Source organism: Tamandua tetradactyla, chromosome 4 (genome assembly GCF_023851605.1).
Source record: "Tamandua tetradactyla isolate mTamTet1 chromosome 4, mTamTet1.pri, whole genome shotgun sequence".
In the NCBI taxonomy this organism is placed as follows: Eukaryota; Metazoa; Chordata; class Mammalia; order Pilosa; family Myrmecophagidae; genus Tamandua; species Tamandua tetradactyla.
This window is the reverse complement of record NC_135330.1, coordinates 19,156,091-19,180,832: the sequence shown is the minus strand read 5'-3', so window position 1 is coordinate 19,180,832 and position 24,742 is coordinate 19,156,091. Positions and strand designations below refer to the sequence as shown.

The following is a 24,742-nucleotide window of genomic DNA, read 5'->3' as shown; positions in this document are numbered from 1 at the left end:
TTGCTATATCCCACATCTTTTCTTCTACCCATCTCTCTATCCCTCAGAATGTTTTCATTAAAGTACTTCTTTCCCTTCGCTTTGCTAGTTTTAAGTGGTTTACTCCAAACTGGATTATATAGTTTCTGTTTTTTATTTTTAATTACTATATCTCCAGCACCTAGTACAGCTTCTGGAATATAATAGGCCCTCAATAAATATTTGTTGAATGAATGAAGAGAAACCACTGACAAGTAGGGAGGATTCAATATGTCTGTTGAATGAATGAATGAATGAACAAACAAATATGGAAGAGATAAGCAGGCGCCAACAAGTAGACTTCACTTCCACCATCTCAGATGGAAAGGTAGTAGTAGTTCCTTGATTGTATTGAGGGAGTCATGTCTCTTATTTCTGAATGTTTTACTTTACTGTCCCTCCAGAGTAATTGTCTACATTGAGTTCTAGAGCATCTCGTAACCAGATAAGCTAACTCATTAAATAAGCTAACTTATTAAAATTATCTATGCCTTGTTTAAGAATAATATTAGCCCGGGAGCGCAGAAATAAACCTGCCCGCTTTAAAAAAAGAATAATATTTAACTCCTGTTAATATACATAAAAATGCTCTGAAAAAAATTAAAACCCTCTATGTGAAGTTAAGGCCTAATTAGCAGAGGGTATCTGCTCTCCTTGTTTTCACTTTGCTCCTTTTCTTACTCCTTTCTATCTCCAGACGTGGCTCACCAATACATAAAGTTACCCATGTTAATTTAAATTATTAAAAGTATTGTCAGTCTCGGTTCGATTCCCGGCCCCAGCCCATGTAACAAAAACGGAGAAACAGAATACAATAAAACAAGAAAATGTTTAAAGATGTTTCCCTTTCTTCCTTCCTTCCTTCCTTCTATCCTTCCTTCCTTCTCTCTGTCTTTCCTTTAAAAAAAAAAAAAAAAAAAAAAAAAAAAAAAAAAAAAAAAAAAAAAAAAAAAAAAAGTATTGTCAGCACTGGTGACCTCAACAAGGACTTTTGCATCTCTGCTCTCTACAAAGCAAGGCAAGCGACCGGTGCTATTCCCTATGCTGTGTCATTCTCTCATGGGAACCTGGTCACTAAATCCCACGGCTAGCCATGTTCAATTACACTGCAGATTCTGAATTGTGATTTTGAGCTGTCCTCCTCCCCCCACTAAGAAACAAATAAAATGTGTTCAATAAAATTCAGTGTTGGGATAGAATCAAGGAATTTAATTTTCTTGGTATCTGTAATAATTTTCTTTCTTCTGTGGTATATGGATCATTTTACACAGATTTCAGTCTGATCAAATTCTGGCCCAGTTAACATTTAGGGATGAAGTCAGCATGAGTATGCAACTGCAGCTGTCCCCAAACAAGAAACATTGCTGTTAACAGTCTTTTGTTTGTCTTCTCTCCTAAGTAGCTTAGGAATGATTCTTAACTAGACAAGGAACATTACATTTTGCTTTCAACTGAAATGTTTTACTTCTAGGTGTTTAATGCACCTGGTATATTCTTTATTTGTTCATCTCATTTTCCAATTGGAAAAAAAAATAGATGTTATAATACTTTAGCTCGTCTCTGAAGCATTGTAGCTCCCTGTATTGCTGCCTTTACTTTCCCCCTTTTATCAATCAGCTGTCGTTTTGACAGATCATGAAGTATTATTTTCAAAAGATGACCAGATAATATAAAAGGTACTTTAACAGCTAGCTCTGTTCTCTTAATCAATCACATTCTCAGATACTGGTGAGCAGCACAATATAAGGCAGTCCCCAGACTAGCAGCAACAGCATCTGGGAATACAAATTATTGGGTCCCACCCCAGAAATAATGAATCAGAAATTCTGTGGGCGGGACCCAGCAATCTGTTTCACAAGCCCTCCGGGCGATTCTGGTGCTGGCTGAAGTCTGGAGAAGCCCTGATCTAGGAGAAAGAACATGGATGAACTCTAGTCAGAAAAGCCAGAAAAACCTCCTTGACTTGTTACTTTGTAACCATTGACAAGTTCCCTTTCTTCAATTGTTAAATGATACCTGCCTCATAGGATGGTTGTGAAAATAATGAATACAAAAAATTAAAAAATTAAAATAATGAATACATAATTGCACATCATAGTTGTTAAGTAAATACCAATTCCCTTCCCCTCCTATTTTTAATTTATCACAGAAGCCCACCATTTAGGTATTAATAGTTTTAAAGTCTTAATTCCCATGGGCATTTTCAAGGAAAAATGAAAAGATAAGGTCCGGAAAAGGTAAATTATTAGTGGTTTCCTATGGATAGGAGGGTTAGGGGGAGAATGGGAAGTGACTGCTAATGGATATTAGGTTTCTTTTGGAAATTAGGAGAATGTTCTAAAATTGATTATGGTGAGGGTTGTGTAATTCTTTGAATATACTAAAAAACACTGAATTGAACAATTTAAATTGGTGAATTGTATAGTATGTGAATTGTATCTCAATGAAAAATATGTGTCAACCAGCAGCCTAGGAAGAGAAAGCGTTTTTAGGAATTGAGGACAGAAATGGGCAAAGACAGAAAAAATACTGGGAATTTAAAAGACAGTCAGAGGACATAACCTATAAATCATTATACAACTGCAAGTTTATATTTTTATTGAATTCAATATATTGGTTTTTGTATCTCCTCCCAAAAAAGATAATAGTCATACAAAGGCCATTAAATTTTAGTTGACCCAACTTCAGAAATCCAGACTTTGAAAAAGATAACATAAAGACTTTAGTTCTACAGAAACTGTTCTGAGTTCTTCTTCCCTCCCCATACCAGAATGTACTTTCTAATGTAATTCCATGAAAATAAGGCTGAGAGTTGAGTTGAGCAAGTCCTCCTCTTGTGATGATGGAAGAGACTGGCTTGATCCCTGTCCAGCTCTCCTGAGAGAGATGCAAGATCTTCAGTTGGTTAGGTTGTCAGAATTAGAAAAAATGAGATACAAAAACTTTTACTTATATATATAGATTTATAGTCATAAAGATATAGATAGATATAGATATCTTAAGAGAGAGCATGTATTACAAATGTCAAACTATTGTAGCTGAAAGAGCATGATTAGCCTCAGTTACATGTCTAACTAAAAGTTCTAGGATATCATTCAACAGCATTTTTGCTAGTCCCACACTGGAAATTCATAAAGTAGAATATAAGAGAGAATGAATTTAAGATGACATTGAATTACGATAAGGTTACAATAGAATAGAAGAATCCTTCCATTTTTAAAAAATACAAGATTAGCTATAGTCCAAGTTAAATACTTCTTAGAGAAACTATTACTATTTTCTCTTCTCCTGATTACCTTTTTCTATTCAACCTTCTGAATATGTAACAAATTACCTGATCTAATAATAAGCAAAAAATAAAATAAAGAGTGCCCCATTCCTTAAAGTACTGTTCTAGTTTGCTAGCTGCTGGAATGCAATATACCAGAAACAGAATGGCTTTTAAAGACGGAAGTTTAATAAGTTGCTAGTTTCCAGTTCTAAGGCTGAGAAAATGTCCCCATTAAAGCAAGTCTATAGAAATGTCCAATCTAAGGCATCTAAAGAAAGACACCTTGGTTCAAGAAGGCCAATGAAGTTCAGGGTCTCTTTCTCAAGTGAGAAGGCACATGGCGATCACAGTCAGTTTCTCTCCCATCTGGAAAGGCACATGATAAACACGGTCAGGCTTCCTCTCTCATCTGGAAGGGCACATGGCGAACACGGCGTCATCTGCTAGCTCCTTCTCCTGGCTTCCTATTTCATGAAGCTCCCTGGGAGGTAATTTCCTTCTTCATCTCCAAAGGTCTCTGGCTGGTGGACTCTGCTTCTCGTGGCTGTGTCGTTCTGCTCTTTCAGAATTTCTCTCATTTTCCAAAATGTTTCCTCTTTTATAGGACTTCAGAAACTATTCAAGACCCACCCAAATGGGTGGAGACATGTCATCACCTAATCCAGTTTAACAACCACTCTTAATTAAATCACATCTCCAGGAGATGATCTGATTACAGTTTTAAACATACAGTATTGAATAGGGATTATTCTACCTCTATGAAATGGGATTTTGATTAAAACATGGCTTTTCTAGGGTACATCCTTTCAAACCAGCACAAATGCATACACCTCTATTACTTTGGGGCCCCATCGTTTCCATGGATGATAATAAGCCCAGCTCTTTAACTTACCATCAGCCCATACCTGCAAATTTGTTAGGGATGCTGGAGCCTTTCTAAGGGATAAATTCTGATGGCCTTTGTCAATGGTATATACTTTAGGCCTCCCTATAGAACATAATTCTCTGGTGGGTCATCTTACCTTATATAATAAATGAATTTCAGCACGCCCACCTTCCTCAGTCTCTTTATTCTTTCCTCTGCTGTCTCTGCCAGGGCAACTCAAGCATTTCCACTTACGTGAGATTTGGCCTTTACTTTTTCCAGGCTTCTAAGAACCTAGCAGCAAGTTTGCCCAATCCCCTCGAGTCCATGGTAGGGTGTCAAATCCTTTGTCCCAAGAATGTGTCCCCAAGTCAATAAATTATTGCTTATCCAATCTTCCATTCTGGCTCCCTTGATTAAGCACCCTCAAATGCTAGTCTCAGGAATACGCCACTGACTGCTTCTTAGTCTTGCAATTCTTTATGTGCATAATTTCTTTTCTCTCTTATCATGCCTAGCACATTCCTAGTTATGCTCCTGGCACTAGGAGAGAAGGTAGGGGTAGGGGTGGCTTCAAAAAAGGGCACCTATTGCCTTTTGAGGAAGAGTCTTCTCTGGCATCAACCAGCACAGCAGAACTGTTAACTCTTATTAGGGAAGAGTGGGCTACCTCTGCAAGCCCAGAGCATCCAACGTAGTAGTGGTGGTAGAGGCAGTATCTTTAAAAGGTATCCATCCAGGCAAAGGTTAAAATATATTGGGCAGATGGAAATACTAGTGGTCAATGAGAGGCAAGGGTAAGGGGTATGGTATGTATGAGTTTTTTATTTTCATTTTTATTTCTTTTTCTGGAGTGATGCAAATGTTCTAAAAAAATGATCATGGTGGGCGTGTGTTCTAGTTTGCTAGCTGCCAGAATGCAACACACCAGAGATGGATTGGCTTTCAATAAAAGGGGATTTATTTCATTAGTTCTTCAGAGGAAAGGCAGCTAACTTTCGACTGAGGTTCTTACGTGGAAAGGCACAGGTCGATCTCTGCTGGCCTTCTCTCCAGGCCTCTGGGTTCCAACAACTTTCCCTGGGGCGATTTCTTTCTGCATCTCCAAAGGCCTGGGCTGAGCTGCAAGTTCTGAGATGAGGTATGCTGAGCTACTTGGGCTGTGCTACGTTGAACTCTCTCATTTAAGCACCAGCAAATTAAATCAAACATCATTCATTACAGCAGGCACGCCTCTTAGCTGACAGTAGATGTAATGAGCAACAGATGAGGTTCACATATCATTGGCTCATGACCACAGCAACAGAACTAGGTACCTTCACCTGACTAAGTTGACAACTGAATCTAAACCACAGCAGGCAACAGTGGCTCAGTGGCAGAGTTCTTGGCTGCCATACCGGAGACCTGGGTTCGATTCCCAATGCTTGCCCATACAAAAAAAAAAAAAGATCATGGTGATGAATATAATACTATGTGATAATATTGTGAGCCATTGATTGTACACCACGTATGGAATGTCTGTATGTTAAGAATGTTCATGTTAAGAATGTTAGCTGTGTTCCAGTAGCCATGTTTCTTAATGATGACTGAATAATGATATAGCTTTCACAATGTGACTGTGTGATTGTGAAAAACTTGCACCTGATGCTCCTTTTATCTACCTTGTCAACAGATGAGTAGAACATATGGAATAAAATTAAATAATAAGGGGAAGAAATGTTAAAATAAATTTAGTTTGAAATGCTAGTGATCAATGAAAGGGAGGGGTAAGGGGTATGGTATATACAAATTTTTTTTCTGTTTTTGCTTTATTTTTTTTCTGAATAGATGCAAATGTTCCAAGAAATTATTATGATGATGAATATGCAACTATTTGATGATATTGTGAATTATTGATTATATATGTAGAACGGAATGATCAAAACAGGAATGTTTGCATTTGCTTTGTGTCTTTTAGTATTTAAAAAAATAAAATAAAATAATTTTTAAAAAAAGAATGTTCATGTTTGTATGTTGTTTTAGTTTGTCAATTTAAAAAAAAAGTATCCATCCAGATGTCTCTACCCATATTTCAGGATCCCAGGCTTCCACTACCAAGACCCTAATCTTCATATAACAATCCTACCTTCGCAGAGCATACAAATATCTATGGCACTCTGCTACTCTAACAATTAGATTTTCAGCCTTGTACTCAAATGTGCTACTCTTCTACTTCAAGAGATCTACTACAGAGGATTTCCAGTTCTCATATTTAGCCATTAACTGCTTGTTAACAGCCCTCAGTTTGTCAATATCCTTTTGTGGAGTATTATCACAACTTAGCAGCAACCAACCAACTCCACTGCCTTTGCAGGCATTTTGAAAAGCCAGAAACATTGTACCTGCCACAACATTATCCTCCAAAAAGGACAGTCTCCCATGTTACCATGAAGGAAATTTTTAGCAATTGAGCTGCAACCTTGTTCATACCCTACTTCTCAACGAGGACAACATCCTCTTCATAGGCTGGGCAGTAAGTCAGCTAGTTTCAAATCCTGACCTTACTGCCTGTTTTCTTGGACCACTCCTGGTATCACTAGTATTAGTCTGGGTCCTCCAAGACGCAACTTCAAGATGAAATTAAACATACAAAGACTTTATTAGGTGAAATGATGGTAAGAGGAAATAGGGGGAGCTGGGGAAATCTGGGAGAGCCATCAGACTGCAATATAGGCCTGACCTCAAGTGAAGAAGAGAAGCAAGGAAGGTTGGATAGAAACGCCCTAGGCTACTGTGCAGATTCAGAAAGGTTCAGCAACCTTGAGGGCATCATGTTGAGAGAAATAAGCCAGATCTAAAAGATACATATTGTATCGTCTCACTGATAAGAAATAATTAGAATAAGGAAATTTAGAAACTAGAATTCAGATTATCAGGGGCCAGGTGCAGGTAGAGAATGGGGAGTTAATGATGACATGGTATAGAATTTCAATTTCGGGTAATAGAAAGTTTTGATAATAGATGATGCTGAAGGTAGCACAACATCAGGAACATAAATAACAGCCCTGGATTATATATTGGAAGAGGGTTAAATGGGAAATTTTAGGTTATATATGTGCTGTGGTTTGTAGATACCAAACATGTTGGAATGGCTTTTTAAATTGATACGGGGAAGATTCTGGAAGAGTTGTGAAAAGCTTGATAGAGAAGGCCTAGAATGCTTTGGAGAGACTGTTGGTAGGAATGTGGACTCTAAAGATACCTCTGATGAGGCCCTAGACAGAAATGAGGCACGCGTTATTGCAAACTGGAAGGAAGGCTATCCTTGTTTTAAAACAGCAGATAATCTGGCAAAATTGACTAGTAGCTTTGGCTGGAAGGCTGATTTTAAAAGCCATGAACTCGGATACTTAGCAGAAGAGATCTCCAAGTTAAATGTGGAAAGTGCAGCCTGGTTTCTCCTCACAGCTTATAGTGAAATGCGACAGGAAAGAGATAAGCTGAAAACTGAACTCTTGGGTACAAAGAAACCAGATATTGAAGTTCTGGAAAATTCTGGGCCTCCAGAAATGGAGACCCCAGAGAATAGTGCTCCACGTGAGGATTTGACCAGATGTGGAACCAGTCAGCCATCTCAGAGAAAGCCAGGATTGGACATGGAGTTATCCAGGAAGGATTTGTGGAAACTCCTTATGTCTGATGGGCATGATCTGCATAGAAAGCCAATGAGAGTGCTGTGGGACCTGTATAAACAGAGCCACTGCCAGTCTGGACTGAGGGGTTCAGAGAAGGGACACATTGGAGGAAAAATAACTTCAGAGGCAGAATCATGGAGGCTGGAGTCTGAAGTCAAGAAGACTCGGGCCAGGAGAGCGGACCCACCCAAGCCCGTGGAGAGGGTGAGTTGGCCCCAAAGGCAGAGAATGGGCCTTCCACCTCGTTGCAGTGGAAGAGTCATGCCACCTCAGGCCTTGGAGAAGGTGAAGCACATTCCTTGGGGTTTGGGGAGAGCCTGGCTGCCACCACATGGAGGGGTTGAGCGTGTGCCCCGGAAATGGCAGAGAGCCCGGGTGCGGCCCCAATGCTTGGAAAGGGTGGAGCCGAGAGAAAGGTGGTCTCCCCAATATCCCCCAAGGTTGCATTCAGAGAGAGGCAGGCGTAGGCATTTGGAAAGGGTGGGACTGCCACTTTCTAAAGCCCTGAGGATAAATGAGCCTCAGACTTTGAAATCTAATGGACTTTGCCCTGCGGGTTTTCGAAACTGTATGGGTCCAGTGACCCCTGTGTTCCTTCCTCCCTATGGAAATGTGTATATGTATCCTATGAATGTGCCTCCTTTGTATGTTGGCAGCAAAAACCTGTTATAAGTTTTCAAAGGTCCAGAGCAAATGGAGAGAATTTTGCCTTAGGACAGACCATGCCTGTAACTGACTTGATGAGATTTTATACTGTCTCTAATTTTGTACTTCATTGTATTGCTACTGATAGGTTTAAGGATTTCTGATATTGTTATGAAATTAATGTATTCTGTATATGGGAAAAACATGTCTTTTTTAGGGGCCAGAGGGTGGAATGTGCTGGTTTGAAAGGAAATATGCCCCCTAAGAAAAGCCATGTTTTAATATAAATCCCATTTCTTAAAGGTAGAATAATCCCTATTCAGTACTGTATATTCGAAACTGTAATGAGATCATTTCCCTGGTTGATGTGATTTAGTTAAGAATGGTTGTTAAACTGGATTAGGGGATGACATGTCTCTACCCATTTGAGTGGGTCTTGATTAGTTTCTGAAGTCCTATAAAAGAGGAAACATTTTGGAGAATGAGAGATTCAGAGAGATTCAGAGAGAGCAACACTACAAAGCAGAGTCCACCAGCCAGCGACCTTTGGAGATGAAGAAGGAAGACACCTCCCGGGGAGCTTCATGAAATAGGAAGCCAGGAGAGAAAGCTAGCAGATGACGCCGTGTTCGCCATGTGCCCTTCCAGCTGAGAGAGAAGCCCTGTGTTCGCCATGTGCCTTTTCACCTGAGAGAGAAACCCTGAACTTCATCGGCCTTCTTGAACCAAGGTATCTTCCCCTAGATGCCTTTGATTGGACATTTCTTTAGACTTGTTTTAATTGGGACATTTTCTCGGCCTTAGAACTGTAAACTAGCAACTCATTAAATTCCCCCTTTTAAAAGCCATTCCATTTCTGGTATATTGCATTCCAGCAGCTAGCAAACTAGAACAATATGTTACTAGAATAAATGTTTTTTTTTAAATAGGACTGTACAACACAGTCCACTCTAATATAATCTATGGACTACAGTTAATTGTACAATTATAATAATATTATTTCATCAATTGTAATAAATGTACCACACTAATGCAGGGTGTTAATAATGGGGAGTATATGGGAACCCTGTATTTTCTGCATGAATTTTCGATAAACCTACAACTTCTCCAATACAATATATATATATTAAAAAAAGAAAGGTTCAGCAAAGCTGTTGAGAATTCTCCCGTCAAAGTCCTTGACTATTTGAAGAGCCGCATATCTCCCAGGAATGGAGATATGCCTTAATATCCTGACTACACTGAATCACTGACTGGGAGTAGCCACTGGGAAGCATGGCCAAGGAGCATATAAAACAAATTAAGTAACTGATTTTAGAACACATTAGCTGGGTCCCTTGGTAAATTACATTTCTTGTACATAGACATCTTTGAGGTGCTTTTTCTGGCCATTATGTACTGAGAGTGACGTAAAATGTATATTTCACCTTTCAATTATGTCAATATTTTGCTTTATATATTTTAGGGCACATTGGTTAGGTGCATACACATTTATAATTATTATAGCTTTCGATATATTGACTTTTATCCTTATGAAATCCCCCTATTTGTCTTAAGTAATATTCCATATTTTGAAATATTTTGTCTGACATTAATACTGCCTCTCCAGCTCTCTTAGGATTATTGTTTGCATAGTATTTATTTTTGCATCTTTTATTTTTAATCTATTTGTGCATTTGAATCCAGAGTGTGTCTCTTTGGGGGCATAATATAGTTGAACTGTACTTTCTTAAAGTCTGATAATGCTAGCAACAAGTTCAGATTTATTTATTTGTTAATGACTTTGTTTCAATTTCCTTTTAAAAGAATGGCTTTCCTGGATATGGATATAGAATTCTTGGTTGACTTTTCTTTTTTTCAGCACTTTGAATGTCATCCCAGTGTCTTTCTGGCCTCCATTGTTTATCACAAGAAATTAGTTGTTACTTGTATTACTGTTCTCCTATATATGATGAGTCATTTTCTCTTAATACTTTCAAGATTTTTCTCTTTGCCTCTGGCTTTCAGAAATTTGAGTATAATATGCCTAAATGTGATTCCCCTTTTGTTTAGTATACTGAGGTTTGACTGAGTTTTCTTTTGGATCTGTAAGTTAAGGTTTTTTATTAAATTGAGGAAGTTTTTAGCCAGTGTTTCTTCAAATATTTTTCTGCCCTTTTCTTTCTTTTTTCCTTCTGGGATTCCCATTAAACATAAGGTGGAATGCTTGACATTTTCTCTTCAGGTCAATGAGGCACTCTTCATTTTTCTTTCATCTTTTTTCTCTGTTCTCTGAATTGGATAATTTCTATTCATCTATGTCAAGTTCACTGATTATTTCTTCTGCCATTTCAATCTGCTTTTGAACCCATCCAGTTAATTTTTTATTTTTATATTGTATTGCTCAACTCTAGAATTTTCACTTGGTTCTCTTTTATACTTTCTAATTCTCTATTGAGGCTCCTTTATTTTTTTTAACTTAATTTCATTTACATAAACATAGACAAGCTTCAAAAGTAGGATGTAAAATTCACAACATATATATCTGACAAGGAGCTTGTATTTAGAATATATAAAGCACTTTAACAACTCAATAACAATAAGAAATCAGGCTCCCTTTTTTTGTTGGCTCATTGTTAGCATTTATTTTTAAATTCTTTGAACATATTTAGAATAGCTGCTTTGAAGACTGACTCTAAAGCTTAAATCTAGGCCCATTCAAAGTCAGTTTCTATAAAATGCTTTTTGCCTTGTGTGTAGGTCGTACTTTTCTGTTTCATGCATGTCTCGTAATTTCTGGTTAAAAATAAAACAAATTAAAAAATATATATTGTAGCAACTATGAATTCTGTTTTATATTGTTGATGGTTGTTGATTTTTTAAAAATAATATCCCTGGATTTAAAGAGTAGAACCCATCTTCCTGTTATGTAGCCTCTGAGGTCTCTGCTGTTTTCATTTTGTTAGTTTTTGTGTTTATTTAGCCTGGCTCCCTAGGGATTATCTCTGTGTTTGCATAGTGTGCTGGTTTGAAATGATGTATGTACCCTAAAAAAGCCATGTTTTAATCCTAATCCCATTTTTATTGAATAGGGATTAGAAGAAATTTCTTCTAATCCCTATTCAATACTGTATCTTTGAAACTGTAATTAGATCATCTCCCCGGAGATGTGATTTAATCAAGAGTGGTTGTTAGCTGGATTAGGGAGAGGCATGTCTCCACCCTTTTGGATGGGTATTGATTAGTTTCTGAAGTCCTATAAAAGGAGAAACATTTTGGAGAATGAGCAATTCAGAGAGAACAGAGCAGAACGACATAGCCACGAGAAGCAGAGTCCACCAGCCAGCAACTTTTGGAGATGAAGAAAGAAAATGCCTCCCGGGGAGCTTCATGAAACAGAAAGCCAGCAGAAGAAGCTAGCAGATGATGCTGTGTTCACCATGTGCCCTTCCACTTGAGAAAGAAACCTTGAACTTCAACGGCCTTCTTGAACCAAGGTATCTCTCCTTGGATGCCTTAGATTGGACATTTCTATAGACTTGTTTTAATTGGGACATTTTCTCGGCCTTAAAACTGTAAATTAGCAACTTATTAAATTCCCCTTTTTAAAAGCCATTCTGTTTCTTGTATATTGCATTCTGGCAGCTAGCAAACTAGAACACATAATTTAGTAATTATTCAATGATTTGGAGAGAGGTTGTGCTCAAACATATTGAGACTCTTAGCATTCCACACTCCACTAATTGGTATGTATATGGATTGGGCAACACATTCAAAATTTCAGCAAGTTCTCAAGTCTTCTTTGTCTTTTACTTTTCATAGGGCTCTTTCAGTCAGCCATGGATGTGCAAGAAACTTAGCCTTTATCTCTACTTTCATTTTCAGGATTAACTTGTTAACTTTTGGCTGTTTCACCACTTACTGCAAAAAAAGTAATCTCATCCTAGAGGTAGCAGAGCTGCACAATCTCCCTTATTTGTAGCTGTCAAAGTTGTGGGGTTTTGCTCCCCACAGTAAATGGAGTCTGACTATCCTCACAGAAGTAAAATCCAAAATTGAAAACTTTCCAGTGAAATAAAATACCACAAAATAGAATTCCAGGCCCTGGCACCTTCACCAGTGAATTATGTCAAACATTCAAAGAAGTTAATACCAAAGTTACACAAATTCTTAAGAAAAAGATGGGACACTTCACAACTCATTATGAGATCAATATAACTTTAATACCAAAATATGACAACATATTATAGGAATAGGAAATTAGAGCCAAATGTCACTTATGAGTACATATGTAAAAATCCTGAACATAACATTAACAAGCCAAATCTAGCAATACATAAAAAGGATATATCATAACCAAGTTTTGCTTATTAGAAAAAAATGGAGGATTAATTTATAATAGAAAAATCAATCAACATAATTCATCACAGAATCAGGCAGGGAAAATACAGAATAGGGAGCTCCAGGACTCACTTCTCCAAAAAAAGCTAGTGAACAGGCAGAAACCATATGAAACAAATGCCCTGGGGCTCCAGAGACCAGGGGAGCACTGTAGTTATTCAGGGAAGAGGGGGACAAAGAGACTTAAAAACTATGAATAACTCATTCTATGGTGGCTACTGGTACCCATCCCTCATTCTCGAGTATCATCCCTGTCTGGCTCCTATGGACAAAGAGGTGCATGGAAGTCCTCTTCCCCAGGAATGCGGGTGGGGTGAGGGTGGGCATGGTTGAGTACTGTTCTAGTTTGCTAGCTGCCGGAATGCAATATACCAGAAATGGAATGGCTTTTAAAAGGGGAATTTAATGAATTGCTAGATTACAGTTCTAAGTCTGAGAAAATGTCCCAGTTAAAACAAGTCTACAGAAATGTCCAATCTAAGGTATCCAGGGAAAGATACCTTGGTTCAAGAAGGCCGATGAAGTTCAGGGTTTCTCTCTCTTCTGGAAAGGCACACGGTGAACACGGTCAGGGTTTCTCTTTCATCTGGAAGGGCACATGGCGAATACAGCATCATCTGCTAGCATCTTCTCCTGGCTTCCTGTTTCGTGAAGCTCCCCGGGAGGCATTTTCCTTCTTCATCTCCAAAGGTCGCTGGTTGGTAGACTCTGCTTCTCATGGCTATGCCATTCTGCTCTCTCTGAATCTCTCATTCTCCAAAATGTTTCCTCTTTTATAGGACTTCAGAAACTAATCAAGACCCACTCAAATGGGTAGAGACATGTCATCCCCTAATCCAGTTTAACAACCATTCTTAACTAAATCACATCAACCAGGGAAATGATCTCATTACAGTTTCAAATATACAGTATTGAATAGAGATTATTCTACCTTTAATAAATGGGATTTATATTAAAACATGGCTTTTCTTAGGGGGCATGCTTCCTTTCAAACCAGCACAAGTACTAACCAAGGCTTTTTACTGGCAAATTTAGATAACCGGATCCTGGCTCTGAAACTGTTTCAGCCTGCCTCAGACAGGGACTACCATGTTCCAACCCCATCCCCAAAAGGCTGTGGAGGTTTAAAGGTGCAGGGTCTCCTCAAGTCTGCAGGGAACCGTTTTCTGAAGAGCAGCATCTGCTGAGCAGGGCAGGATAAAACAGATTACAGGAGATGTCACAAAGGCTTTTTAGAATCTTTCCTGATCCTCTCCTTAGGGCTCTTTTGAATGTATCTGTGCTCCCTTCGTGATTCTGGGGCCCTGATTTGGCTGAGAAAGACTGATTTGGAAAAGTTCTCTCAGGGCACACCTTCTCCCAGAATTTTCCTTCCAGGCAAAAGCAGCTAGGGGCAATGGAAGGAGAGGTAATACATATATCAGAGGTAATATACATATATATAGGAAAAACAAAAACAAGACAGCTCAACATTCCTAGAGAAGGAACAGAGGAAAGGAAGCTTTCTCCTGGGAGTGAAATAATTGCACAAATAGTGGAATCTTAAAAATAATACTGCATACCTCGGGCAAGAATCATGTGAAGAAGAGCTGAATAATTTGATTAGTTAAATAACAGGTAATTCTAAAGGTCTAGAATTAGTTGAATTAAGTATCAAAAAAGAGACTTCAACACGAGGCCAATCAGCAATAAAACCTGAGGCAAAAGGGAGAAACTGGTCTTCAGAGTAAACTCATTGAGATAATCTGATTCCTAGATATCAGCAAAAAGTTACTAGCCTCACAAGAAACAGGAAGATATGGCACAGCCAAAGGAACTAATTAAAAATTCAGTTCAGAATTTGGTACAACTAATCAAAGATGTTCAAACAAATTTCCAAAATCAATTCAAGGAGATGAAGGAAAATATGGCAAAAGAGATAATGGATATTAGAAAGGCACTGAGTGAGCATAAAGAATAATTTGAAAATATAAAAAGAAACATAACAAAGGAATACATTGGTAGTTCAGTGGTAGAATTCTCACCTGCCATGTGGAAGATCCATATTTGATTCCCAGCCCATGCAAGCCCCCCTCAAAAGAAAACCAGTACTGTGTACAAAATTCCCTATGATATAAATACATATCTTCCTCTGTGTGTGCATATGGATAGCTATAGGAACACATATATTGTGGTAGTTAGGTTCAGCTGTCAACTTGGCCAGGTGAAGGTACCTGGTTCTGTTGCTGTGGCCATGAGTCAATGGTACGTGAACCTCATCTGTTGTTCATTACAGCTAAGAGGCATGCCTGCTGTAATGAATGATGTTTGATTTAATTGGCTGGTGCTTAAATAAGAGCTCAACGTAGCACAGCCAAAGCAGCTCAGCATACCTCATCTCAGCACTTGCAGCTCAGCCTTAGCCTTTGGAGATGCAGAAAGGGAATCACCCCGGGGAAAGTTGTTGGAGCCCAGAGGCCTGGAGAGAAGGCCAGCAGAGATCGCCCGGTGCCTTTCTACATAAGAAAGAGCCTCAGTTGAAATTAACTGTCTTTCCTCTGAAGAACTACACGTTAACTAAATAAATCCCCTTTTATTGAAAGCCAATCCATCTCTGGTGTGTTGCATCCTGGCAGCTAGCAAACTAGAACATATATATATGTAGGGAAACATTAAAAAAAAAAAGAAACTAACAGAACTTACAGGAATGAAAGGTACAATAGAAGATATTAAAAATACAACAGAAGCATACAACAGCAGATTTGAACAGGTAGAAGAAAGAATTGTTGAACTAGGAGATAGGACAATTGAAATCTTACAAACAGAAAATTAGAGAAAAGAATGGAAAAAATTGAGCAGGGTTTCAGCAAATTGAATGACAGCAGGAAACACAAACATAATTGTTACAGGTGTCCCAGAAGGAGAAAGGGCAGAAAGAATATTTGAGGAAATTGAGTGAAAATTTCCCAACAATTATGAAAGACACACATGTCCAAGAAGCACAATGTACTCCAAAAAGAATAAATCTGAATACACTTTCACTAAGACACATATTAATCAGAATGTCAAATGCCAAAGATAAAGAAGAAATCCTGAAAGCAGCAAGAGAAAAGTAATTTATCACATACATAGTGTGCTGGTTTCAATCTGTTGTGTACCCAAGAAAAGCTAAATTCTTTAATCCTCATTCAGTACTGCTGGATGGGAGCTTTTTGATTGTTTCCATGGAGATGTGACCCACCCAATTGGGGGTGCTAACTTTTGATTAGGTGGTTTCCATGGAAGTATATTTAAACCCATTCAAGGTGGGGTTGCTTATTGGAACCCTTTAAGAGGGAACCATTTTGGAAAAAGCTTTAGAGCCCATGCAGCCAGAGACCTTTACAGATGAAGATGGAAAATGCTCCCAGGTGAGTTTCATGAAATAAGCCTGGAGTGAAAGCTAGTAAATGTCACTGTGTTCGCCATGAGAGAGAAACCCTGAATGTTATTGGCTTTCTTAGAGCAAGGTGTTTTTCCCTGGATGCCACAGATTGGACATGTATAGCCTTCCTTTAATTTGGACATTTTCATGGCCTTAGAACTGTAAACTAACAACTTAATAAATTCCTCTTTTTAAAAGCCATTCTGTTTCTGGTATATTGCATTCTGGCAGCTTGCAAACCAGAACACAGGGGAATTGCAATAAGACCAGGAACTGCAATAAGATAAAGTGCAAATTTCTCATCAGAAACCACAGAGGAGAGAAGGTAGTGGTATGATAGATTTAAGGTCCTGAAAGAGAAAAACTGCCAGCCAAGAATTATTTAACTAGGAATGTCCTTCAAAATGTCCTTCAAGGATAGGTCACGCCTACTTAAAATTAGGCCTAAGAGTCACCCCCAAGAGAATCTCTTTTGTTGCTCAGATGTGGTCTCTCTCTCCAGCCAACACAACAAGCAAACTCACCACCCTCCCCCTGTCTACGGGGGACATGACTCCCAGGAGTGTGGACCTTCCTGGTAATGTGGGACAGAAATCCTAGAATGAGCAGAGACTCAGTATGAAGGGATTGAGAAAAACCCTGGAATGAGCTGGGGCTCAGCATCAAGGGATTGAGAAAACTTTCTCAACCAAAAGGGGGAAGAGTGAAAGGAGATAAAGTGTCAATGGTTGAGAGATTCCAAACAGAGTGGAGAGGCTATCCTGGAGGTTATTCTTATGCTTTAAGTAGATATCACCTTGTTATTCAAGATGTAATGGAGAGGCTGGAGGGAACTGCCTGAAAGTGTGGTGCTGTGTTCCAGTAGCCATATTTCTTGATGATGATTAAATAATGATATAGCTTTCACAATATGACAGTGTGATTGTGAAAATCTTGTGTCTGATGCTCCTTTTATCTACCTTGCCAACAGATGAGTAGAACATATGGAATAAAATTAAATAATAAGGGGAACAAATGTTAAAATAAATTTAGTTTGAAATGCTAGTGATCAATGAAAGGGAGGGGTAAGGGATATGGTATGCATAATTTTTTTTCTGTTTTCATTTTATTTCTTTTTATGTTATCTTTTATTTCTTTTTCTGAATTGATGCAAATGTTCTAAGAATGATCATGATGATGAATATGCAACTCTGATGATATTGTGAATTACTGATTATATATGTAGAATGAAATGATTATATATTAAGAATGTTTGTGTTTCTTTGTTGTCATATTTTTAAATTTAAAATTAATAAAAAATTTTTTTAAAAAGTCCTTCAAAACTGAGGGAGAGTTTAAATAATTCAAGGTAAGCAGAAACTGAGAGAGTTCATCAAAAACAGACATGCCCAAGATGTAATGGAGAGGCTGGAGGGAACTTACTGAAAATGTAGAGTTGTGTTCCAGTAGCCATGTTTCTTGAAGATGATTGTATAATGATATAGCTTTCACAATATGACTGTGTGATTGTGAAAACCTTGTATCTGATGCTCCTTTTATCTACTTTATCAACAGATGAGTAAAACATATGGAATAAAAATAAATAATAGGGGGAAAAATGTTAAAATAAATTTAGATTGAAATGCTAGTGATCAATGAAGGGGAGGGGCAAGGGGTATGGTATGTATGAACTTTTTTGTTTTCTTTTTATTTCTTTTTCTGAATAGATACAAACGTTCCAAGAAATTATCATGATGATGAATATGCAACTATGTGATGATATTGTGAATTACCGATTATATATATAGAATTGAACGATCAAAAGTTAAGAATGTTTGCATTTGTTTGGCGTTTTTTGGTATTTAAAAAATAAAAATAAAAATAAAAAGACATGCTAGGGGTACAAGGGTAGCTCAGTGGTAGAATTCTTGTCTGACATGCAGGAGACCTGGTTCAATTCCCGGTCGATGCACTTTCCAAAAACAAACAAGCAAACAAACAAACAAAACACCAAACAAACAAAAAATTCAACAAATGATGCTGCAATAACGGGATACTCACATCGGGAAAAAGAATGAAATGTGACCCCTGCGATATACCATACCAAAAAAAAAAACAAAACAAAAACAAAAACAAAACCAGATATGCCTTACCAGGAATAGTAAAGGGAGTTCTGCAGGTTGAAAAAAAAAGACAGAAGAGAAAGATTTGGAGTAGTGTGAGGAAATTATCAGTAAGGGTAACTAAAAGGCCAAAAAGAGAGACAATTTAAGGACATGACATATTAAAGCCAAAGGATAAAATAGTCACTGTAAGTACTGCCTTTATAGTACAGAAATAACATTGAATGTGAATGGATGAAACTCCCCAATTAAAAGACACAGACTGACAGAATGAATTGTAAAAGTATGATCTAACTATATGCTGTCTATAAGAGACTCACCATAGACCCCAGGACACAAATAGGTTGACAGTGAAAGATTGCTAAAAGGCATTCTACACAGAGTAACCAAAAAAAAAGCTGGAGTAGCTGCACTAATATAGAAAAAAAAAACAGGCTTTAAATGAGAAACTGTTATAAGAGAGAAAGAAGGATACTATATATTAAGAAAAGGGAGACCCCACCAAGAAGAAATAATAATCATAAATATTTACGTAACTAACCATGGTGTCCCAAAAAAACATGAGACGAAGGCTGGCAAAACTGAAGGGAGTGACAGATATTTGAAAAATAATAGCTGGAGTCTTCAATATACCACTCTCATCAATAGACCATTTAGACAGAGCACCATTATGGAAAGAAAGAACTCAAATCACATCATAAATGAATTATCTCTAACAGACATATACAGAAAATTTTACCCCAAAACAGCAGAAAATACATTCTTCTCAAGTGCTCATGGATCATTCTCTTATACATGTACTTGTTATAAAACAAGTCTCAAGAAAATTAAAATGACTGAAATTATACAAAGCACTTCTTCAGACCATAGTAAAATGAAGCTGGAGATCAGTAACAGTTGGAGAACTGGAAAATTCACAAATATATGGAATTGTTAAAATATATACACATTTTAATAATTACTGGGTCAAAGAAGAAACTGCAAGGGAAATCAGAAATATTTTAAGACAAATGAAAACAAGATTACAACATATCAAATCTTATGGGATGCAGCAAAGACAGTGCTGAAAAGGAAATTTATAGCCTAAAATGTCTACATCAAAAAAAGAAGAAGGGGGTGCAAGGGTAGTTCAGTGGTAAAATTCTCACCTGCCATGCAGGGGACCTGGGTTCAGTTCCCAGCCCATGCACTTCCCAAACCAAACAAATAAAAACCAACCAACCAAACAAACAAATTCAACAAACGGTGCCAGAACAACAGGATACTTACATGGAAAAAGAATGAAATGTGAGCCTCCGCCATACATCATACAAAAAAAAAAGAAGAAAGAGCTAACTACATACCTAGAGGAACTAGAAAAAGAACAGCAAACTAATCCTAAAGCAAACAGAAGGAAAGAAATAAGAGATAAGAGCAGAAATAAATGAAATTGAGACTTAAAAAATAAGAGCTAATTAACAAAACCAAAATTGGTTCTTTGAGAAGACAAGTAAAATTGACAAGCTTTTAGCTAAACTGATAAAGAAAAAAGAGAAAAGGTGCAAATAAATAAAATGAGAAATGAGAGGGGAACATTACTACTGACTCCACAGAAATAAAAAAGGATAAGAGGATACTATGAACAACTGTATGAGAACAAATTAGACTTTGTAGATGAAGTGGACAAATAACTAGAAACACACAACCTACCCTGACTCCAGAAGAAATGGAAGACTTCAAAAGAACAAATACAAGTAAGGAGATTGAATCAGCCATCAAAAATTCCCAAAAAAGAACAGCCAGAACCAGAAGGCACCACAGGTGAATTCTACCAATCATTCTAAGAATTAAAATTAGTTCTGCTCAAACCCTTCCAAAAAATTGAAGAGAAGGGAGCACTACACAACTCATTCCATAAAGCCAACATCACACTAATACCAGAGCCAAATAAAAATACTCAAAAAAAGAGAATTACAGACCAGTTTCTCTAATGAATATAAATGCAAAAATCCTCAACTAAATACTTGCAAATCTAACCTAGTGCCACATTAAAAGAATTCTACACCACAATCAAGTGGATTTTTTCCCAGGTATGCAAGGGGGTTCAACACAAGAAAATCAATTAATGTAATATATCACAGCAATACAGTGTCCTAGTTTGCTAGCTGCCAGAATGCAAAATACCAGAAACAGAGTGGCTTTTAAAAGGGGGAATTTAATAAGTTGCTAGTTTACAGTTCTAAGGCTGAGAAAATGTCCCAATTAAAATGAGTCTATAGAAATGTCCAATCAAAAGCATCCATCCAGGGAAAGATACCTTGGTTCAAGAAAGCCGATGAAGTTCAGGGTTTCTTTCTCAAGTGGAAGGGCACATGGCAAACACAGTGAGAGTTTCTCTCTCATCTGGAACGGCACACGGTGAACACGGCATCATCAGCTAGCTTCTTCTCCTGGCCTCCTGCTTCATGAAGCTCCCTGAGAGGCATTTTTCTTCTTCATCTCCAAAGGCCGCTGGCTGGTGGACTCTGCTTCTTGTGGCTATGTCACTCTGCTCTGCTCTCTCTGAATCTCTTTCATTCTCCAAAATGTTTACTCTTTTATAGGACTCCAGAAACTTATCAAGACTCACCTAAATAGGTGGAGACATGTCATCACCTAATCCAACTTAACAACTATTCTTGATTAAATCACATCTCCAGGTAGATGATCTGATTACAGTTTCAAACATACAGTATTGAATAGGGATTATTCTGCCATTATGAAATGGGATTTAGATTAAAACATGGCTTTTCTAGGGGACATACATCTTTTCAAACCACCACACACAGTGAAGGGAAAAATCACAGGATCATCTTGATTGATGCAAAAAGGCATTTGGGGCCATGGTGGCTCAGCAGGTAAGAGTGTTTGCCTGCCATGCCCGAGGACCCGGGTTCGATTCCTGGTGCCTACCCATGTAAAAAAAAATAATAATAATAAAAAATTAAAAAAAAAAAAGGCATTTGTCATCTTGGGCGGGCAATGGTGGCTCAGTGGCAGAGTTCTCACCTGCCACTCTAGACACCCGAGTTCGATTTCTGGTACCTGCCCATGGGAAAAAAAAATTGTCAAAATCCAGTACTCCTTCTTGATAAGAACACTTAGAACATTAGGAATAGAAGGAAATTTTCTCAACATGGTAAAGGGCATATATCCATAGGTATATATAAAGGGAAAAATCCACAGCTATCTTTGTATTCAATGGTGAAAGGTTGAAAGCTTTTCAAGATGAAGAATAAGACAAGGATGCCCACTGTCACCACTGCTATTTATTATGCTAGAAGTCTTGCTGATCAATTAGACAAGAAGAAGAAATAAATGGTATCCAAATCAGAAAGAAAGAAGTAAAATTTTTACTATTGGCAGAGGACATGATCCATAGTTAGAAATCCTAAAAAAATCTACCACAAAGCTACTAGAGCTTAATAAATAAGTTCAGCAAAGAGGTGGGGTGCAAGATCAAGACACAAATTCAATAGTATTTCAATACACTAGTATTGGAAATCAAGAAAAATATCCCATTTACAATAGTAACTAAAAGAATAAAATATCTAGGAATAAAGTTAACCAAGAATATAAGGACCTATGCATAGAAAACTACAAAACATTGCTAAAGATATCAAAGAAGACCTAAATAAACGGAAGGACAATTTGTGTTCATGGGTTGGAAGATTAAATATCATTAAGATATCAATCCTACCCAATTTGATTTACAGGTTCAACAGAATCCCAATCTAAATTTCAACAGCTTACTTTTAAGAAATGAAAAAGCCAATCATCAAGTTTATTTGAAAGAGTAACAGGCCTCAAATAGCAAAAAACAACTTGAAAAAGAAGAACGAAGTTAGAAGACTCACACTTCCTAACATTAAAGCCTATCAAAAAGCTACAGTGGTCCAAACAGCATGATACAGGTATAAAAATAAGACATATTGATCAAAGGAATTAAGAGTTCAGAAATAGACCTGCACATTTATGGTCAATTGATTTTCTTAAGTAAAATTTTATTGAAGTTTAATATATAAATACAAAAAATGCAAAAATTATAAGTATACTGCACAATGAATTTCCACACCTGTGAAAAGCTGATATACCTGTGAACCAGCACTTAGGTCAAGACACAGACCATTATTATCAGTACTAAGAAACCACCTTGCTTCTCCTTTCAGGTACTTCTTGACCTCAAAGAGCAACTACTATTCTGATTCCTAATGTCATATACTAGTTTTGCCTAACATTTAAATAGTTTTAAAAACTGTACAAAATTCAAAATCTGGAGTTCGAGTACTTGGTTGGATCCCAGATTCCTGGCTGAGTGATCTTGGACCAGTCATTTAATTTCCTTGGGAATCAGTTTCCTTCTCAATAGAATACTCATAAAAGTACCTCATCTCAAAGGGTCACTATGTTTCTCAAACTTGCTTGGTGACAAATATCCCTTAGGGCACTAATTAGAAAACCCATATTTCCCTAAAGCATACATTATTTTATTGTTTAAAGCAGTTTAATTCACACATCATTCAATCCAATATGTACAATCAATGGCTCTCAGTAAAATTATAAGTTGTTCTTTCATCACCACAATCATTTTTAAACATTTTCATTGCTCCATAAAGAAAAACTCCAGACTCCTAATATCTCCTTTTATTGATACTTAGCACTGGTCTGGGACCTTTGTTAAGAATGATGGAAGAATATTATAATACAACTGTTAACTATAGTCCATGGTTTGCATTAGCTGTATTTGTCCCCATATACCACTCTTTTATTAACACCTTATAGTAGTAACATACATTTGTTTTAATTTATGGAAGAATAGTCTTACATTTTTTTATTAACCACCTTCGTTGTCCATAACAGGATTCACTGGGTTTTACAGGCCCATATTTCATCCTCTAACTTTCCTTCTAGTGACACAGAAGACCCTAAACTTCCCCTTTCAACTATAATCACATTCGTAATTCAGCATTATGAAATACATTCACAATAATGTGCTACCATCAATTCTATCCATTTCCAAACACTTACATTCAACCTTATTAAAAATTCTGCACAAATTAATATTAGATCCCCATTCTCTACCTTCATTCTATCTTCTGGTAACCTATACTCTATATATTAACTACATGAGTTTGCTCAGTAGTGTGCTCTTGAGTTTGCTCAGCTCTCACTAATATGAACTGAATTCAAATTAGTGAGATCATACCATATCTGTCCTTTCGTGTCTGGCTTATTTAACTCAACATAATGTCTCAAGTTTCACCCTCGCCATCATATGCATCAAGATTTCATTTCTTCTTACAGCTGATTAATATTTCATCATATGTATATAACACATTTTGTTTATCCATTCATCAGTTGATGGACACCTTGGTTGTTTCCATCTTTTGGCAATTGCAAATATCAATGCTATGAACATTGGTGTACAAAGGTCTGTTCACATCTCTGCTTTCAGTTCTTCTAAATAAACACCTAGTAGCAGCATTGTCAGATTATATGGCAGTTTAATACTTAGCTTCCTGACAAACCACCACACTGTCTTCCACAGCACTGTACCATTTTACATTTCTACCAGCAGTAAATAAATGCTCCCTTTTCTTCACATCCACATCCTCTCTACACTTGTAGTTTTCTGCTTATTTAATAATGATCATTCTAGTAGGGTGAAATGATATATCATTGTAGTTTTGATTTGCATTTCCCTAACAACTAGTGATGTTGAGCATCTTTTCATATGCTTTTTAGCTATTTGTATTTCCTGTTTGGAAAAAATGTCTTTCCAAGTTTTTCCCCATTTTTTAATGGAGTTGTTTGTCTATTTATTGTTGAGTTGTAGGATTTCTTTATATGTTCCAGATATTATGTCCTTACTGGATATGTGGTTTCCAAATATTTTCTCCCATTGAAAAGGTAGGCTGCCTTTTCACCCTTTTGACAAGGTTCTTTGAAACACAAAAGTCTTCAGTTTTGAGGAGATCCAATTTATTTTTTTTCTTTTGTTGCTTATACCTTGGGTATTAGGTCTATGAAACCATCACTTATCACAAAATCTTAGAAGATGCTTTCCTACATTTTCTTCTAGGAGCTTTATGGTCCTGGCTTTTATATTTACCTCTTTGATCCTTTTAAGTTAGTTTTTATGTAAGGTATGAGATAGGGGCCTTCTTTCATCCTTCTAGATATTGATATCCAGTTCTCCCAGCACTATTTGTTGAAGAAACTGTTCTGTCCCAGTTGAGTGGACTTGACAGTCTTGTCAAAAATCAGTTGAACTTTCAGGAAGATGGCAAAATAGGGAGTTTCCGGGCTTATACCTCTCCCCAATATAGCTAATGGACAGGCAGAACTGTTTGAAACAACTATTCT

General features: G+C 37.2%; 1 long non-coding RNA gene across 2 annotated transcripts in view; it reads right to left on the bottom strand.

Moving 5' to 3' along the window:
- Window positions 1–2,606: 2,606 nt before the first annotated feature.
- LOC143680314 (uncharacterized) overlaps window positions 2,607–24,742 on the bottom strand; it is a 46,060-nt gene continuing 23,924 nt past the window's right edge. The window contains exon 3 of one of the 2 annotated variants that reach the window (XR_013174053.1): window positions 2,607–2,913. This is a non-coding gene — a long non-coding RNA (uncharacterized LOC143680314). The remainder of the gene's footprint in view (window positions 2,914–24,742) is intronic. The other variant, XR_013174054.1, reaches the window with a different exon arrangement.